Raw genomic sequence first — 21,621 nt, forward strand, 5'->3', positions numbered from 1 at the left:
GCATATAAGCATAACCAATGGACACAAGACACTGGCGGGGGGGGTGCCGAAACCGGTTTGGCTCAGTGGATAGAGCGTCGGTCTGTGGACTGAAAGGTCCCAGGTTCGATTCCGGTCAAGGTCATGTACATTGGTTGCGGGCACATCCCCAGTTGGGGATGTGCAGGAGGCAGCTGGTCGATGTTTCTCTCTCATCGATGTTTCTGGCTTTCTATCCCTCTCCCTTCCTCTCTGTAAAAAATCAATAAAATATATTTTTTTTAAAAAGACACTGGGGGGAGGGGGAAGGGCATATGCAGGGTATTGGGGAGGCCGGTGGAAAGTCAATGGGGGGGAGGAAGTAAACATATGTACTACTATTTGTAATACTTTAAACAATAAAATAAATTTAAAAAAAAGAAAAAATTCTCAAATCAGCCAAGGAAAAGAAGGAAGTGACCTACAAAGGAAAACCCATCAGAATTTCATCTAACTTCTCCACAGAAACTCTGCAAGCCAGAAGAGTGTAAGGAAATATTCAAACATCTGAAAAAGGAGAAATTACCAACCATGAATAATATACCCAGCAAATTATCCTTTAAATATGGAGAAATAAAATTTTTCCTGGACATACAAAGGCTGAGGTATTTTATCACCAGAAAGCCTTCATTACAGGAAATACTCAAGGGAGTTACCTGAAACACAGAACATAAAGTCACAACACTAAGAGTAAGATCACCAAAAAATACTTGCAGCATAAACAGGGATAATTTGTGACAACAAAAACATAAAAGGGGAGGGGGTAATGGTCTGAACTGGCAAAGGATGATGAAGATCATATGAACTCAAAAGAAAATAAAACTATGGTATATATGCAAATTTATTTTTATACACCTAATGGTAACCACACACAAAAATTTCCAAACTAGGACACATAGCTTTTAAAAAAGAGGAAACAGAGGAAATAAGTATGGAATACTACCAAACAAAAACAACAGACAGAAACACAAAGAAAAAGAACCAATGTAAGAGAAATAAAAATATCACATGATCTCACTCATTTGTGGAATATAATGAACAACATAAACTGATGAACAAAAACATATCCAGAAACAGAGAAGCATCCATCAGACCGTCAAACCTCAAGGGAAGGCATGAGAGAATGGGGGTGAGGGGGAGAGACCAACCAAAGGACTTGTATGCATGCATATAAGCCTAACCAATGGACACAGACACCGGGCGGGTGAGGGCATGAGTGGAGGAGTGGGGGAGGGCAATGGAGGGATAAGGATGCATATGTAATACTTTAATAAAGAAAAAATTAATAAAAAAGAAAAAAAGAAGAAGCAGTCTTAAATGAAACTGTAGACTAAATGGACATCATTGACAATTATAGAACCTTTCATCCTAGAACATCAGATTATACATTCTTCTCCAGCACACATGGAACATTCTCAGGGACAGACCATATTTTGGGTCCCAAAATTACCATCAACTAATTCAAGAAGATTGAAATTATACCAAGCATATTCTCTGACCATGATGCCTTGATATTAGAAATTAACTGCAAAAAGGAAGAAGAAACCCACAAATACATGGAGATTAAACAACATACTACTAAAAAAATGACTGGGTCAAAGAAGAAATAAAAGATGAGCTCAAAAGATAGGTAGAGACAAATGATAATGACAATACAGAATATCAAAACTTCTGGGATGCAGCAAAAGCAATAATAATAGGGAAGTTTATATCATTGTGTCCTATCTCAAGAAATAAGAGAAACCCCAAGTAAACAACCTAACATCACAACTTTAAAAAAATGAAGAAGAATAAAGCAACCCAAAGTCAGCAGAAGTAAGGAAATAATAAAAATTAGTGCAGAATTGAATGAAATAGAGCACAAAAAGACTCTACAAAAAATTAATAAAATGAGGAGCTGGTTCTTTGAAAAGATTAATAAAATTGACAAACCCCTGGCTAGACTCACTAATGAAAAAAGGGAAGACCCATATAAACAAAATCAGAAATGAGAGAGAAGGCACCATAGACATCACAGATATACAAATGGATCATACCAGCATATTATGAAAGACTATGTGCCACCAAATTCAATAACCTAGAAGAAATATATAACCTTCCTGGACTAAATTATGAAGAATTGGAAAATCTAAATAAACCAATCAGGAGTGAGGAAATTGAAAAAACCATAAAAAACTCCCAAAAACCAAAAGTCCAGGGCCAGATGGCTTCGCCAGTGAATTCTACCAAACGTTCAAATAAATTTTTTTTCATAGAAACGTAGGTTTATTTCTCCCCCCCTCCCCCCGGCCTCCCGTACCCCCCGGCACAAGACCTCACCCCACCCTACCCCCAGTGTATTGTGTCCATTGGTTATGCTTATATACATGCATACAAGTCCTTCGGTTGATCTCTTACCGCCCCCCCCCAACACTCCCCAGACTTCCAGCTGTAATTTGACAGTCTGTTCGATGCTTCTCTGCCTCTGTATCTATCTTTTTGTTCATCAGCTTATAATGTTCTTTATTATCCATAAATGAGTGAGATTATGTGATGTATCACATTTATTGATTTGTGGATATTGTACCATCCTTGCATCCCTGGAATAAATCCCACTGGGTCATGGTGTATGATGTTTCTAATGTATTGCTGAATCCGAATTGGTAGAATATTGTTGAGGATTTTAGCATCTATGTTCATCAAGGATATTGGACTGTAGTTCTCTTTTTTTGTGGTGTCTTTATCTGGTTTTGGGATTAGGGTAATGCTTGCTTCATAGAAAGAGCTTGGAAGTGTGCCTTCCTCTTGAATTTTTTGGAATAGTCTGAGGAGGATAGGTTTTAGTCCTTTTTTGAATGCTTGGTAGACTCCCCTGTAAAGCCGTCCAGACCAGAGCTTTTGTTTGCTGGAAGATTTTTTATCACTGTTTCAATTTCTTCGGTAGCTATTGGCCTATTCAGGTTTTTTTTTATTTTTCTTGGTTGAGTTTTGGGAACTTATATTTTTCTAGGAATATATCCACTTGATCTAGGTTGTCCTTTTTGTTGGAATAGAGTTGTTTGTAGTATTTTGTAACAATCCTTTGTATTTCGGCGGGGTCTGTTGTTATTTCACCTCTTTCATTTCTGATTTTGTTATTTGGGTCCTCTCTATTTGCTTCTTGGTGAGCCTGGCTAGAGGTTCATTGATCTTGTTTATCCTTTCAAAGAACCAGCTCTTGGTTTTGTTGATCTTTTGTATTGTTTTTTTGGTCTCTATTTCATTTATCTCCGCTCTGATCTTTATTATCTCCTTCCTTCTGCTTACACTGGGCTTTTCTTGTTGCTCTTTTTCTAACTCTTTGAGTTGTAGGGTTAGGTAATTTATTACCATTGTTTCTTGTTTTTTTTTTGTTTTGTTTTGTTTTTGCAGTAGGGTTGTAGAGCTATGAACTTCCCTCTCAAGACTGCTTTCATTGTGTCCCATAGATTTTGGATTGTTGTGTTTTCATTGTTGTTTGTTGCGATGATGCTTTTTATTTCCTCTGTGATCTCTCTGGTAACCCAGTCATTGTTTAATAGCATGCTATTTAGCCTCCAAGTGTTTGATTTTTTTATTGTTTTTATTATAGTTGATTTCTAGTTTTATGCCATTGTGATCTGAGAAGATACTTGATATGATTTCTATCTTCTTGAATTTGAAGAGACTTTGCCTGTGACCCAATATATGGTCTATCTTTGAAAATGACCCATCTGCACTTGAGAAAAATGTATATTCTGTGGCTTTGGGGTGAAATGTTCTGAAGATTTCAATTAATTCCATCTGGTCTAGTGAGTCATTTAGGATTGATGTTTCTTTGCTGTGTTTTTTTTTGTTTGTTTGTTTGTTTAGAGGATTTGTTCAATGTTGATAGTTGGGTATTAAAGTCTTCTACTATGATTGTATTGCTGTCAATCTCTCCCTTGATAGCCTCCAGAAGTTATTTTTATGTATTTTTGTGCTCCTGTATTGGGTGTGTATATGTTTACTAGAGTTATTTCTTCTTGTTGGATTGCTCCCTTTAGTATTATGAAGTGGCCTTCCTTATCTCTTGTTATGTCCTTCACTTTGAGATCTAATTTGTAAGATATAAGTATTGCTCTTCTTTTTCATTTCCATTCGCCTGAAAAATCTTTTTCCATCCCTTTAACATCAGTCTGTGTGAGTCCGTTTTTCTGAGGTGGGTTTCCTGTAGATAGCAGATATATGGATCATGTTTTCTTATCCACTTAGCTACCCTAAGTCTTTTGATTGGGGCATTTAATCCATTTACATTTAAAGTTATTATTGATAGGTACTTGTTTGTCGCCATTTTTTTTCTTTATGCCTGTGTCCCTTCTTCGCTTCCTATTTCTTCTTTTTACAGTAAACCCTTTAGCATTTCTTACATTGCTGGTTTGGTGGCAATAAACTACCTTAGTCCTTTGTTGTCTGTGAAGCTCCTGATTTCCCCCTCAATTTTGATTGATAGCCTTGCTGGGTACAGTATTCTTGGATTCAGACCCTTCCTTTGCATGACTTTGCATATTTCATTCCATTCCCTTCTGGCCTGATGTGTTTCTGTGGAGAAATCATTCGCTAGTCTGTTGGGGGATCCTTTGTAGGTAACTTTCTGTCTTTCTCTGGCCACTTTTCAGATTCTTACTTTGTCATTGGTGTTTGCCATTTTGATTATAATGTGCCTTGGCATTGGTCTTTTGGGGTTCATTTTGTTTGGGACTCTGTGAGCTTCTTGGATTTGTGTGAGTTTTTTCTCCCCTATATCAGGGAAGTTTTCTGTCATTATTTCTTCAAACAGGTTTTCTATTCCTGGCTCAGTTTCCTCTCCTTCTGGCACCCCTATTATGTTGATGTTGTTCCCTTTCATGTAGTCCCACAGTTCCCTTAGGCTCTCCTCCTGTTTTTTAAGTTTTTTTTTCTAGATGCTGCTCTGCTTGTGTATTTTTTCTACCTTGTCTTCTAGATCACTTATGCAGTCCTCTGCTTCTTCTAGTCTACTGTTGATGTTTTCTATTGAGTTCTTTATAGAAGCATTGTCATTTTTCATTATTTCTTGGTTCTTCTTCATTTCCTCTTGGTTCTTACACATATTGTTGAATTTGTCTTCTATTCTTTTCAGCAACTTTATGACCATTTCTCTGAATTATTTCTCTGACATATTGCTTGCCTCCATTTTGTTTACTTCCTTTTCTGGTGATGCCTTCTTTTCTTTAATATGTGGACTATTTCTTTGTCTCTCCATGATCTCTCTTCTCCAGTTATCTGGTTATGTAGCTGTCTCTATCCTGCATTGATTTAAAGGCACAAAATACATCACAACAAGGCACCATGCACAAGACACTGAACACAAATGTATTCATGATACTAATAACCCCAAATAAAGGTGACCACCAGAGAAAATATAATTAGGGGATAAGAAGAAAAAAAAGAGTGCAAAAATGGTGAGAAAAGTAAAAAAGTAAGAGAGAAAAGAAAGAGAATAAAAAAGAAGGGGGATAAAACTATTTATGTGGGAAGAAAACTCCAATAGAACAACCACTTATCCCCCCAAAAAAATGCAAACAACCAACACCCAGAGCTGAATGCAAACCATAAACAACAACTAATAACAAGCAAGGAGAGGAATAACAGAAGCAAAAAAATAAACAAAACAGAAACCAAAAAGAGAAACAATCTCACAAACAAGCAAAAAAAAAAAAAAAACAATGTAATAAACAATCAACCAAACAATAGGACAGAGATAAAGCAAGGCAAAACAAACCAAAATAAAACAAAAAACCTAGAACAAAACAAAACAAAAAACAATAACAACAACAAAAACAAACAAAACAAGGGCAGAGAGAAAAAAATTTGGATAGTGAAGAAAGAGAAGAGGGAGGTGTGTATGGACTTAGAGCAGGGGATCTGAAATTAGATATATAAGTAGGGTGAATTTTTAATAGGGGTAAAAAGAATGAATAGGGAAAATCTAAAGCAGCACTAGGGTAAGAGAAACAGGACAACAAAAGTGGAAAAGTGAGGAAGAGAGTTTTGGCATACAGGTAAAGTTGAGATATAGTAAAATGATGCTAAAGGAAAAATGAAAATAGAATGTAGAACACTAATCCCAAAATAAAATAAAATAAAGAGAAAGTAAAATGACACTTTTAAAAAAAATAATTATAATAGTAGTAGTAATAATACTGATTAAAAATAAAAATATAATAATTAAAAAGGTAAAATCAAGTGAGGAAAAAAATTAGTTTCTTAAAAGATGAAAAAATAAAAATGTGCAGTAGTGAAGGTCACTCACTTCCTCTACTGTTCTGTTTGGCATGCCTGTTTCCTGTCCAGTAGTCAGGTCAGTATTGAAGTTCCCTGTGTTCCACTGCTCCTCTGTGTTGTAAGCCACAGTCCTGATTTTCCAGCAGGCAGTATTTCTTTGTTTCTTAGACACCTTTATTTGTATTTACACAAGAGTCAACTTGTGATTCAACCCCTGGGTGGCAGTGTTTCTGGATTGACCATCCAGGGCTATAAGTCCTCTATAGCCAGTACTTACCTTTTGTTTTCCCTGTCGCCCTTAATACTGGTTTGGGAGAATGGACTGCCCCAGAGCTGTTTCTCTGATCGTTCCTCCCCTCTATGATCCCCAGGTTCCACCAAAACAACTTTCTCCTGCAGTCTCTTAGAGTGTCCCCAATTGGGTGATCCTATGTACTGGGCTTAGTAATCAAAAGCAAGGACTTAAAGAGAAAAAAAGAGCCAGAGTAAGTGCACAAACTTGTGACTTTTACCCTCTGGCACTGCGTGCAACTCTGTGAACATCTCTGTGTGTGTCTTTTTCCCCTGGCACTAGGCAGCCAGTACACTCTTAAAATTTCAGGCTGCAGCCTAACTAGTTTGGCACAGTGGATAGAGTGTCGGCCTGCAGACCTAGGTTCGATTCCGGTCAAGGGCATGTACCTTGGTTGCGGGCACATACCCAGTGCAGAGTGTGCAGGAGGCAGCTGATCGATGCTTCTCTCTCATCAATGTTTCTAGCTCTCTATCCCTCTCCCTTCCTATCTGTAAAAAATCAGTAAAATATATTTTTAAAAAATTTTTCAGGCTGCCTTTTTGTGCCCAGTCCAGCTATGAGTTGATTTTTAGAGTTCCCTTCTGCTAGTAGCCCTGCGGATCCCCTTCCACATTCGCGGATCACACTAGGCCTAATGGCCACAGATTTTGTGGGGCACAGACTTCCCCCGAACCTCTAGATCCCGTTGTGCACATTTCTCTCTCCAGCCTGGATCACAGACCTCACTTTTCCTAGGCAAAATCTGACCTTTCTGAGAGAAGGTGCAGAGTTCATCCAAGTCTGCATATTTGCGCTGCTTGAGATCTGGTGTTCCCAGGTTTGCAGGTGTTCCCTGGGGGTTGTGGTTGTAGAGTCCCGGGATGTATAGGCTTCCGATAACAGCCCCTCTCCCCTTCAAGATGGTGTAGTGTCCAGGGCAGAGTTGGTTGCTCTGGGAGAGATTTCAGCAGCACTGGAGGCTGCCGGTCAGGGGAACTTGGTGCACAGTCCCCAACAGTGCATTGGAGTATAGCTGTCCCTCACTCACAAATATACACTCCCTGTACGTCCACACACTCTCATTCTCTCACTCACATACTATCTTGCAGTCTGCTTTCCCATCAGCAGCCATCTTTTTCTTCCTTCTCAAAGAAAATTTAAAACCTACACTTCTCAAAATCTTCCCAAAAATTGAAGAAGAGGCAATACTTCTTAACACATTCTATAAGGCCAATATAACCCTTATACCAAAAATCTGGCAAAGTTAACACAAAGAAATGAAAACTATAGACTAATAAATCTAATGAATACAAATGCAAAAATCCTAAAGAAAATACTACCAAATTGAATACATCAGTACATCCAAAAAACAATACATAACAACAAAATGGGTGCCATTCCAGGGACACGAGGACGGTTCAACATACACAAATCAATCAACACAATACACCACATTAACAAAAGAAAGGATAAAAATAATATGATCTTACAAATGGATGCAGAAAAAAGCATTTGATAAGATACAACATCCATTTATGATTAAAGCACTCAATAAAATAGGAATGGAAGGAAAGTACTTCAACATAATAAAAGCCATCTATGATAAACCCTCATCTAATATAATAATCAATGGCGAAAACCTGAAAACTTTTCCTCTAAGATCAGGAATAAGACAAGGATGTTAACTCTCACCACTCTTATTCAACACAGTGCTGGAAGTCCTAGCCAAGCAATAAGGCAAGATAAATAAATTAAAGGCATCTAAATAAGGAATGGAGAAGTAAAACTCTCACTTTTTGTGGATGACATGATGCTGTATATAGAAAATTCTAAAGACTCTATTAAAAAAAAAGGATTAGAAACAAAAAAAAAAACAAATACAATCAAGTTGCAGGATACAATATTAATGTGAAAAAATCTACTGCCTTCCTGTATAATAACAACAAAACTTCATAAAAACAAATTTAAAAAAAATCCTTTTGCAATTGCAACCAAAAGAATAAATTACCGGGGATTAGGAAAAAAAGATGGCGACCGGCAGGAAGGTAGGGAGAGAGAGAGTGTGAGTGAGGAACCCATAGAGGAGAGTGTAGATGTGTGGTGTGTGTGTGTGTGTATGAGATAGGGTCAGTTAGATTCTGCAGGTCTTCCAAGGGGCTCCCGAACAGGGCAGCCCTAGACGGCGGAGCCCCGCGCACAAAGCGGACACTTCTCGGCGGCTGGTGCGGACGCAGAGACCACGCCATCTTGGGAAACAGAGCTGCCCGAGACTCGGAACCTGGCTTCTGACACAAACCAGGACCCTGCAGCCACTGGGGACAGAGAACTGCTATCACAGCTTCAGACAAACAAACAAGAATCCAGACTTCCCGGCAGATTTCCGTGAGTCAAAGAGCCTATCCCCCTCCTCGCAGGCCCTGATAGCTCCATAGTAACTGATAGACGCGCCCCTCCCCCAAGCTGCTGAGCGCCCACAGGCGTGCGGAAAGCGCCATAGTAACTGATAGACGCGCCCCTCGCCCAAGCTGCTCACAGGCGCGCGCACAGACAGCGTCATAGTAACTGATAGACCCGCCCCTGGCCCAAGCTGCCGAGCTTTGCGCAGGGACGCGCTCCCTCTTAGGGAATTTGGCGCGCGCTCGCGCACGGGACAGAAGCAGCTCCCCGTCGGGGAAATCTGTCAGTGCGCACAGAGGGCTCCCCTTCGGGGAATTTGGGGGAATTTGGCTCGCGGGGCACAGCTCCCCCTTCGGAGATTCTTAAAAGCGTGCACAGAGGGGCTTCCCTTTGGGGAATTTGGCGCGCAGGACGGACTCCGCCCCCCTTCTGGGACTTTGGGAGAGTGCACTGAGCCGGCTCACCTTCAGGTTTTTAAGAATGTGCGCTCTAGCCGGTTTGGCTCAGTAGAGAGAGCACACACAGGACGCAGCCCCACTTCAGGGAATTTGGCACGCCGGACACAGCTGCCTGGGATCCCGGACTCACAGCGCACTCACACTAAGAGCCAGCGACCCCAATTGTTGGTGCGTGCACACACAGGGACCCTGATTCTCAACGAGAAACCGCACAAGGCAACAGAGACTTTGACACTCGAGTCTTGGTGCAGACACAGGGAAACTCTGACTCCAGGCACATGCTAAGGATCTCATTCTCGGCACATACCAACAGTGTGGTGCAGACAGGGCCCCTGATTCTAAATGTGCACACGAGACCACACGGAACACTGGGGACACTGATCCTGGGCAAGTTTGGTTCCCACCAACCAAAGACAGTCACACGTCCTAGTGTCAGAGCACTTCAGTGAAACTAGGGTGGAGCGAAGTCCCCACAGCACACGACCCAGGTCCACGCAAACAGAAGCTTGAGCTTTCTGGTAATAGCCAGAATGGGGAAACGAAATAACTCACAGAGGAAAGAAAATGTGGAGTCGCCAAGAAAGGAAATTAGTGAAAATGAAGCTTGCAACATGACCGAAAAGGAGTTCAGAGTAATGGTCATGGAATTTATACATCGGATGGATGAGAAAATCAACAACTTATGCAAGAATCAGGAAGAAATGAAAAGTGATATAGCTACAATCAAAAACACCATGGAAAGTTTCAACAGTAGATTACAAGAAGCAGAGGACCGAATTAGTGAGTTAGAAGATCAGGTACAGAAACAAGCTCAAGCTGAACAGCAATTGGAGAAAAAAATTAAAAAGCAGGAGGAAAGCCTAAGGGAGCTTCGGGACAACATGAAACGAAGTAACATGCGTATAATAGGGCTGCCAGAAGGACAAGAAGAGCAGCAGGGATTAGAAAATCTATTTGAAGAAATAATGACAGAAAACTTCCCGGATATGGGAAAGATAAAAGTTACGCAAGTAAAGAGAGTCCCAAGCAGGATCAACCCCAAAAGACCCACACCAAGACATGTCATAATTTCAATGGCAAATATAAATGATAAAGAGAGAATCCTAAAGGCGGCAAGAGAGAGACAGAGAGTTACCTACAAAGGAACACCCATCAGATTGTCAAATGATTACTCATCAGAAACACAACAAGCTAGAAGTGAATGGAAGGAGGTATACAAAGTGTTGCAAAGCAAAGGACTGAATCCAAGAATACTATATCCAGCAAGACTATCAATCAAAATTGAAGGGGAAATCAGGAGCTTTGCAGACAAAAAAAGCCTCAGGGAGTTTATCACCACCAAACCAGCAATGCAAGAATTGCTAAAGGGAATACTGTAAAAAGAAGAAATAAACAGGTAAGAAGGAATACAGACACAAAAATAGATATGACTGCAAACAAATACCTTTCAGTAATAACTTTAAATGTAAACGGACTAAATGCTCCAATCAAAAGACATCGAGTAGCTGAATGGATAAAAAAACACGACCCATATATATGCTGTCTACAAGAGACCCACCTCAGAACAAGAGACTCACACAGATTGAAAGTGAAGGGATGGAAAAATATCTTTCAGGCAAATGGAAATGAAAAAAAAGCTGGGGTAGCAATACTTATATCTGACAAAATAGACCTCAAAGTAAATGCCATAACAAGAGATAAGGAAGGCCACTTCATAATACTAAAGGGAGAAATCCAACAAGAAGAAATAACTCTGGTAAACATATACGCTCCCAATATAGGAGCACCCAAATACATAAAAAAACTCCTGGAGGATATCAAGGGAGAGATTAATAGCAACACAATCATAGTAGGAGACTTTAATACCCCACTATCACCACTGGACAAATCCTCTAAACAAAAAATCAGCAAAGAAACAGCAATCCTAAATGACTCACTAGACCAGATGGAATTAATTGACATCTTCAGAACATTTCACCCCAAAGCCACAGAATATACATTCTTCTCAAGTGCACATGGGTCATTTTCAAAGATAGACCATATGCTGGGTCACAGGCAAAGTCTCTTCAAATTCAAGAAGATAGAAATTATATCAAGCATCTTCTCAGATCACAGTGGCATAAAACTGGAAATCAACTACAATAAAAACAATCCAAAGAAATCAAACACATGGAGACTAAACAGCATGCTATTAAACAAGGACTGGGTCACCAGAGAGATCAAGGAAGAAATAAAAAACATCATGGCAACAAATGACAATGAAAACACAACAATCCAAAATCTATGGGACACAGCGAAAGCAGTCTTGAGAGGGAAGTTCATAGCTCTACAGGCCTATTGCAAAAAACAAGAAACAATGGTAATAAATTACTTAACCCTACAACTCAAAGAGCTAGAAAAAGAGCAGCAAGAAAAGCCCAGTGTAACCAGAAGGAAGGAAATAACAAAGATCAGAGCGGAGATAAATGACATAGAGACCAAAGAAACAATACATAAGATCAACAAAACCAAGAGCTGGTTCTTTGAAAGGATAAACAAGATTGATGGACCTCTAGCCAGGCTCACCAAGAAGCAAAGAGAGAGGACCCAAATAAACAAAATCAGAAATGAAAGAGGTGAAATAACAACAGACCCCGCTGAGATACAAAGGATTGTTACAAAATACTACGAACAACTCTATTCCAACAAACTGGACAATCTGGAGGAAATGGACATATTCCTAGAAAAATATAACCTTCCAAAAATCAATCAAGAAGAATCTAAACAGCTCAATAGGCCAATAACTATGGACGAAATTGAAGCAGTCATCAAAAAGCTTCCAGCAAACAAAAGCCCGGGGCCAGATGGCTTCACAGGAGAGTTTTACCAAACATTCAAGGAAGAACTAAAACCTATCCTCCTCAGACTATTCCAAAAAATTCAAGTGGAAGGAACACTTCCAAGCTCCTTCTATGAAGCCAGCATCACCCTAATACCAAAACCAGATAAAGACAACACAATGAAAGAGAATTACAGACCAATATCCCTCATGAACATAGATGCCAAAATCCTCAACAAAATTCTAGCAAATCGGCTCCAGCAGTACATCAGAAAGATCATACACCATGACCAAGTAGGATTTATCCCAGGAATGCAAGGATGGTACAATATCCGCAAATCAATAAACGTGATACATCACATAAACAAATTGAAAGATAAAAATCACATAGTCATATCAATTGATGCAGAAAAAGCATTTGACAAAATCCAACACCCTTTCTTGATAAAAGCTCTCAACAAGGTGGGAATAGATGGCTCATACCTCAACATAATAAAAGCTATATATGATAAACCCACAGCAAACATCATACTCAATGGACAAAAACTAAAGACATTTCCCCTAAGAACAGGAACAAGACAGGGATGCCCACTCTCACCACTCCTGTTTGACATAGTACTGGAAGTATTAGCCATTGCAATTAGACAAGAAGAAGAAATAAAAGGCATCCAGATTGGAAAAGAACAAGTAAAGCTGTCTTTATTTGCAGACGACATGATATTGTACATAAAAAATCCGAAAGACTCCGTCAAAAAACTCATAGACTTAATAAATGAATTCGGCAATGTAGCAGGATACAAAATTAACGCCAAGAAATCTATGGCCTTTCTATACACCAATAGTGAACTTACAGACAGAGAGACTAAAAAGGCAATCCCATTTACCATCGCACCAAAAAAATTAAGATACCTAGGAATAAACTTAACTAAGGAGGTAAAAGACCTATACACGGAAAACTACAGGACACTGAAAAAAGAGATAGAGGAAGACGTAAACAGATGGAAGAACATACCATGTTCATGGATTGGTAGAATCAACATCATTAAAATGTCCATACTACCCAAAGCAATCTATAGATTCAATGCACTCCCCATTAAAATACCAACGGCATATTTCACAGACCTTGAAAGAACTCTCCAAAAATTCATCTGGAATAAAAAAAGACCCCGAATAGCCACAGCAATCCTGAGAAAGAAGAATAAAGTAGGAGGGATCTCAATACCAGATTTCAAGCTGTATTACAAAGCCACTGTTCTCAAAACAGCCTGGTACTGGCACAAGAACAGACATATAGATCAATGGAACAGAATAGAGAATCCAGATATTGACCCAAACCACTATGCTCAATTAACATTTGACAAAGGAGGCATGAACATACAATGGAATAAAGACAGTCTCTTCAATAAATGGTGTTGGGAAAATTGGACAGATACATGCAAAAAAATGAAGCTTGATCACCAACTTACGCCATACACAAAAATAAACTCAAAATGGATACAGGACTTAAACATAAGACGGGAAACCATAAAAATACTAGAGCAATCCACAGGCAGCAAAATGTCAGACATATGCCAATAGAAATTCTTCACTGACACTGCCCCTAGGGCAATGGAAGCTAAAGAGAAAATTAACAAATGGGACTACATCAAAATAAAAAGCTTTTTCACAGCAAAAGAAACCATCAACAAAACAACAAGAAGGCCCACTGCATGGGAGAACATATTTGCAAATGGCATCACTGATAAAGGTTTAATCTCCAACATCTACAGGCAGCTTATACAACTTAATAAAAGGAAGATAAATGATCCAATAAAAAAATGGGCAACAGACCTAAATAGAATCTTTTCAAAAGAAGACAGAAGGACGGCCAAGAGACACATGAAAACATGCTCAACGTCACTAATTATCCGAGAGATGCAAATCAAAACAACAATGCGGTACCATCTCACACCTGTCAGAATGGCTATCATCAACAAATCAACAAACGACAAGTGTTGGCGAGGATGTGGAGAAAAAGGAACCCTCGTGCACTGCTGGTGGGATTGCAGACTGGTGCAGCCACTGTGGAGAACAGTATGGAGTTTCCTCAAAAAACTGAAAATGGAACTCCCATTTGACCCAGTAATCCCACTCCTGGGAATATATCCGAAGAAACTAGAAACACCAATTAGAAAGGATATATGCACCCCTATGTTCATAGCAGCGCAATTCACCATAGCTAAGATTTGGAAACAGCCTAGGTGCCCGTCAGCAGATGACTGGATCAGAAAACTGTGGTACATCTACACAATGGAATACTATGCTGCCATAAAAAAGAAGGAATTCTCATCATTTGCAGCAACCTGGGAGGAATTGGAGAACATTATGTTAAGTGAAATAAGTCAGTCAATGAAAGAAAAATACCACATGATCTCACTCATTTATGGATAATAAAGAACATTATAAACTTGAACAAAAAGATAGATACAGAGACAGTAAAGCATCAAACAGACTGTCAAATTACAAGGGGAAGGTTAGGGAGAGGTGGGGGAGATAAGAGATCAATCAAAGGACTTGTATGCATGCATATAAGCATAACCAATGGATGCAAAACTCTGGGGGGTGGGGGCATATATGGGAGTGGGGTGTGGGGAGGGCAATGGTAAGATATGTGCACATATAATACCTTAATAAAAAAATTGGAAAAAAAAAAGATAAAAAAAAAAAAAAAAAAGAATAAATTACCAAGGAGAACCAAGATGGCAGCATAGGTAAACACCAATACTTGCTGCCTCTCAAAACCACATAAAAATTGCAACTAGAAATTAGAACAACTATCATCCAGAAGTATGAGAAAGCTGGCTGAGTGGAAGTTCTACAACTAGGGAGGTGAAGAAAGAACATTGAGACTGGTAGGAGGTGAAGAGGCGCAGAACAGGCTAGCACCCAGGTGTGCTGCTTTTTTAATTGGGAGGGAGATACAAGCTCCAGCTTGTTCTGAACTCCAGTTCTGGGCGACACTCTGGGGACCCAGGCACATATGGGGAGAAACTGGACTGTCTGGCATCGGGACAGGAACGCGAAGACGGCTTTCTTTCAGAGGTGCTCACAACAATCACTGTTCCTGGGTGGGGACGCGGAGATGTGGGGATGCAGGGATATGAAGACCTCTATGGTGCAAGGCTGACTGGCAGCCATTGATGTTTGCCAAGCCCTGTTGATTCCATGACACCCTGCCCCACCCAATTAACAACCCCACCCAAGCTGTGTGCTGCAGCTTTTGCATATTAATGGCCTGTCCTTTCTCAGCCTAAAACCTGTCAAACAGGCAGCAGCTGGGTAAGGGAACCCCAAAGCCATCAGCAGCAGCCTGCCTTGCTACAAAGCTGGGCCTTGTCTGGGCACTTCCAAGCCCTATACAAAGAGGAGGAATCTGCAGATCTCTCTGAAGCTCCTGCTTGGCAGCCCCAGGCAGTAGCTGACTTTGCACCTCCTTAGAGATCCAAGAGCCAGTGTACCCAGTGATCAGTATGAGACCATACTGGATTACAACTCTTCACATCCATAAGTGATACACTCAAGGGGCAGACTCAGTGAGCACCAAAGCCCCACTGAAGCAAGTCCTGCCCCAAAAGGTTGTCTCATGCACAGCATCTTTTCCATTGTAGACACAGCTGGTCCCCACAGCCAATTGGCCTGGAGATCAATTCCTCCCAGTGACACCAACAGCAATCAAAGCTTAACTACAACAAGACTGTGCACGGAACCCACAAAGGGGTGCACCAAGAGTGGCCACCTCAGGTGATTGGGGAGGCTGAGCAACTGGGCCCTATAGGACACTTACCACACAAGGCCACTCTATCAACTCAAGGAGACTTAGCAGCTACCCAATACATAGAAACAAACTCAGGGAAGCAGCCAAAATGCGGAGACAAAGAAACATGTCACAAATGAAAGAAATGGAAGAAAGCAAAATACTAGATATAGAGTTCAAAACCACAGTTATAAGGTTACTCATGAATCTCCTAGAAACCTCCGAGGAACTTAGTGAGACCTTCAAGGATCTTAGTCAGAATGCCAAAAGAGGGAAAAGGAGCAGTCAGAAATTAAGCATACACTCACTGAAATAAAGAATAATATATACAGAGATTCAACAGTAGGCTAGAGGATCCCAGGAATCAAGTCAAATATTTGAAATACAAGGAAGCAAAAAACACCCAACTGGAAGAACAAAAAGAAAAAAGAATCCAAAAATATGAAGATAGTGTAAGGAGCCCCTGGGACAACTTCAAGCATACCAACCATCGAATTATGGGGGTGCCAGAAGAAGAGAGAGAGTAAGATATTGAAAACCTATTTGAAGAAATAATGACAGAAAACTTCCCCTACCTGGTGAAAGAAATAGACTTACAAGATCAGGAAGTGCAGAGAACTCCAAACAAGAGGAATCTCAAGAGGACCACACCAAGACACATCATAATTAAAATGCCAAGGGCAAAAGACAAAGAGAGAATCTTAAAAGCAGTAAGATAAAAACAGTTAGTTACCTATAAGGGAGTACCCATATGACTGTCAGCTGATTTCTCAACAGAAACTATGCAGGCCAGAAGGGAGTGGCAAGAAATATTCAAAGTGATGAATAGCAAGAACCTACAACCAAGACTACTCTACCCAGAAAAGCTATCAGATAAAGAGCTTCACAGACAAGAAAAAGCTAAAGGAGTTCATCACCACCAAACCAGTATTATATGAAATGCTGAAGGGTATTCTTTAAGAAGAGGAAGAAGAAGAAAAAATAAAGATAAAAATTTATGAACAACAAAGTGACAACAAATACATATCTATCAACAAGTGAATCTAAAAATCAAATGAATAAAAAATCTGATGAACAGAACAAACTGGTGAATGTAATATAATCAGGAGCATATAAAGGGAGCAGACTGACAATTCCGGGGGGGAAGGGAGTGTGGGATGTGCAGGAAGAGATTGGACAAAGAGCTTACACCTATGGACAATGACAGTGGGAGGGGGAGGGGGCGGAGGCCTGGGGTGGGGTGGGAACCGGGTGGAGGGGAGCTATGGGGGGAAAAAAGAGGAACATCTGTAATAATCTGAGCAATAAAAATAAAAAAGAATAAATTACCTAGGAATAAACTGAACAAAGGACATGAAAGACCTATATACTGAAAATTACAAAGCATTATTAAAAGAGATTGAAAAAGGCACAACAAAGTGGAAAAATATTCTATGTTTATGGATTGGAAGAATCAACATAGTTAAAATGGCCATATTACCCAAAGCAATATACAGACTTAATGCAATCCCCATCAAAATCCCAATGTTATTTTTTAAAGACACAGAATTATAAATCATCATATTTGCATGGAATCACAAAAGACTCTGAATAGACAAAGCAATTCTGAGAAAAAAGAACAAAGCTGGAAGTATCACACTATCTGACTTCAAATTATACTACAGAGCTATGATCATCAAAAAAGCATGGTATTGGCAGATAACAGCCACACAAATCAATGGTATAGAATAGAGATTTGAGCTATGAAACCACATGTATATGGAGGTAATTTTGATAAAGAAGCCAGAAAAGCACAATGGAGTAAAGATAGCCTCTTCAAAAATGGTGCTGGGAATACTGGAAAGCCACATACAAATGAATGAAACTAGATTACAGTTTGTCCCCATGTACAAAATTAATTCAAAATGGATCAAAGATCTAAATATATTCCTGAAACAATAAGTTACATAGAAGAAAATATAGCCGAAACCGGTTTGGCTCAGTGGATAGAGCATCAGCCTGCGGACTCAAAGGTCCCGGGTTCGATTCCGGTCAAGGGCATGTACCTTGGTTGCGGGCACATCCCCAGTAGGGGGTGTGCAAGAGGCAGCTGATCGATGTTTCTCTCTCATCGATGTTTCTAACTCTCTATCCCTCTCTCTTCCTTTCTGTAGAAAATCAATAAAAAATATATTAAAAAAATAAAATAAATAAAATAAAAAAAGAAGAAAATATAGGTACCAAACTTATGGACCTTGGTAGTAGAGAACATTTTATGAACATAACCACAAATGTAAGGAAAGTAAAGGCAAAAGTAAATGAATGGGACTATATCAAACTAAAAAGCTTCTGCACAGCAAAAGAAACTGACAACAAAACAAAGAGGCAGCCAACCAAATGGGAGGTATTTGCAAACAGTAGCTCTGACAAAGGTTTAATTTCCATAATATATAAAGAACTCATAAAACTCAATGCCAAACAAACAAACCACTCAATCAAGAATTGGGCAGAAGGCCTGAAAATACACCTGTTCCAAGAAGACATACTAACAGCCAATCCTATATAATAAAAGGTTAATATGCAAATAGACTGAACAGTGGAACAACCTGTCGCTAATGATGCACACTGACCACCAGGGAGCAGACGCTCAACACAGGAGCTGCCCCCTGGTGGTCAGTGCACTTCCACAGGGGGAGTGCTGCTCAGCCAGAAGCTAGGCTCATGGCTGGCAAGCACAGTGGTAGTTGTGGGAGCCTCTCACCCCTCCGCGGCAGTGCTAAGGATTTCCTACTAACAGCTTAGGCCCGCTCTGGGGAACGGGCCTAAGCCATCAGTTGGATATCCCCTGAGGGCTCCTGGACTGTGGGAGGGCACAGGCTGGGTTGAGGGATCCCCCACCACCACCCCAGTGCATGAATTTCATGCACCGGGCCTCTAGTAGATATATGAAAAGATGTTCAACCTCACTGGCAATTAGGGAAATGCAAATCAAAACTGCAGTGAGATTCCACCTCACACCTGTCAGAGTGGTCATTATCAACCAGACAAGTAATAACAAGTGTTGGAGATGTTGTCAGAAAAAGGGAACCCACATTCACTGCTGGTGGGAATGTATACTGATACAACCACTATGGAAAGCAGTCTGATGATTCCTCAAAAAAATGAGAATAGAGCTACCATACAACCCAGCAATTCCTCTCCTGGGTATATACCAGAAAAGCTCAAAATCATGTGTTCACAGGATGTATGGACCCCTATGTTCATCATTATTCACACTGGCCAAGACATGGAAACAACCAAAGTGTCCAGTGATAGAGAACTGGATAAAGAAGATATGGTACACATACACAATGGAATACTACTTAGCCACAAGAAAGGATGAAATAGCACCATTTGCAATGCTATGAATAGACCTTGAGAACATTATGTTAAGTCAGTCAGAGAAAGCTAAGAATCATATGATTTTCCTCATATGTGGGATATAAAATTGAAACTCATGAACACAAACAGCAGTGTGGTGGTTGCTAGAAGAATGGGAGTGGGGAGAGATTGGGGTCCTAATATATGGTGTCAGGAGAAGATTTGAATTTGTTGGCACACAGTGCATTAAAAAGATCTTGCAACATAGAAACCCACAGCTGAAACCTTTCCTATTTAATAAAAGAGTAATATGCAAATTAACCATCACTCTGCAACAAAATGGTGGTGCCCAAGCCACAAGATGGCAGCGCCCAGTCTTCTCAGCCCCGCCGGAGTCGCCCACTCACAAATGGCTGTTAAGGCTAATAAATGAGTTTAGCAACTTGTAGGATGGAATATCAATACATAAAAATCAGCTGCATTTCTCTACACTAGCAATGAAGAATTTGAAAATAACATTAAGGAAAACAATTGCATGTAAAATTGCATCAAAAAGAATAAAGTAATTAGGAATAATTTTTTAAAATATATTTTTATCGATTTCATAGAAGAAGGGAGAGGGATAGAGAGATAGAAACATCAATGATGAGAGAGAATCACTGATGGGCTGTCTCCTGCACACCCCACATTGGGATCAATCCCGCAACCTGGGCATGTGCCCTGACCGGGAATCGAACCCTGATCTCTTGGTTCATAGATTGACGCTCAACCACTGAGCCACGCTGACCAAGGTAGGAATAATTTTAACCAAAGAAGTGCAGCACTGTACACTGAAAATTACAAATTATTGTTGAAAGAAATTTCCATGCTGTTGCCATTTGAAATTCTATGTAAGATTTAGAGTCCAGTTGTTAATTTCTATAAAAAATAAGCCAACTAGAATTATTATTTAGAATCAGAGATAAAGTTAGGGGAAAATGAACATATTTAAAATGCATGGAAAATCTTGTAGAAAAACAAAGTTTGATGATTTACAGAAATCAAGATATTTTACTAAGTGATAATAATTAAACCAATTTCTTATTATTAAAAATACTTAAAAATCTAACAATAGAATAGAAGAGTACAAAAAGAGATCCACACAAATACTTCTCTGGTGGATGGGTGGGCGGGGGGCGGTGAAGTGATAGAGCAAAAAAGAAAGAAAGAACTCATTACATGGACAACAGTTTGGTGATTTGGGGTGGGGAGAAGGGGAAAGGTGTAAGAGGGTATGGGGGTAAATGGTGATGGAAATTTTTTAAAATAAAATATAATGTTGCTGTAGAAAATTGTTAATGGCATGAGAAAAAGCTCACAGCACTGTCAAGTGATGAAAGTAACTGCATATACAAGTCTGTGTGTGTGTGAGTGTGTGAGTGAGTGAGAGAGTGAGTGAGTGAGTGAGTGAGTGAGTGAGTGAGTGTGTTGGGGGGGCTTGCTTGTTGTCAGTGACTTCCCCCTCCCCTCCACCCTTACCCCTTCCCTGCCTCTGTTGCAGTGGCCGCTGGCTCCCTGGGCCGTAGGAAATGAGCGATAACGATGACGATGACATCAAGATGGAGAGCGACGAAGAGCAACCGAGGTTTCAATCTGCGGCTGACAAACTGGCTCATCATAATGCACTGGAACGAAAGCGTAGGGACCACATCAAAGACAGCTTTCAGTTTGTGGGACTTGGTCCCATCACTCCAAGGAGAGAAGGCTTCCCGAGCCCAAATTTTAGACAAAGTCACAGAGTATATCCAGTATATGCGAAGGAAAAACCACACACATCAGCAAGATATTGATGACCTCAAGCGGCAGAATGCTCTTCTGGAGCAGCAAGTCCGTGCACTAGAGAAAGCGAGGTCGAGTGCCCAACTGCAGACCAACTACCCCTCCTCAGACAGCAACAGCCTCTCCAACGCCAAAGGCAGCGCCATCTCTGCCTTCGATAGGGGCTCGGACTCCAGCTCAGAGTAAGAACCTGAAGAGCCCCAAAGCAGGAAGAAACTCCGGATGGAGGCCAGCTAAGCTCTGCTGGGCAGGCCAGCAATAAAAACTGTCTGTCTCCTCAAAAAAAAAAAAAAAAAGTAACTGCTTATACATATATGAAAACCATTGCTAAAGAACTGAAAATGATACATACTTTTTGGGACAACAAGGTTATATGGTAGTTTATATTATATTCTGTATTATTAACATTTTCTAAAATAAATTGATCTTAAAATCAAAATAAATA

The 21,621-nt window shown here is 40.1% G+C and overlaps 1 pseudogene across 1 annotated transcript; it reads left to right on the forward strand.

Annotated features, from left to right (window-relative positions):
* Window positions 1-20,926: 20,926 nt before the first annotated feature.
* LOC307095181 (protein max-like) lies at window positions 20,927-21,413 on the forward strand (annotated as a pseudogene). Its single transcript has one exon. The product of its transcript is annotated as a protein max-like (transcript).
* Window positions 21,414-21,621: the final 208 nt, after the last annotated feature.

Source organism: Cnephaeus nilssonii (genome assembly GCF_951640355.1).
Source record: "Cnephaeus nilssonii genome assembly, chromosome: X".
Taxonomy (NCBI): Eukaryota; Metazoa; Chordata; class Mammalia; order Chiroptera; family Vespertilionidae; genus Cnephaeus; species Cnephaeus nilssonii.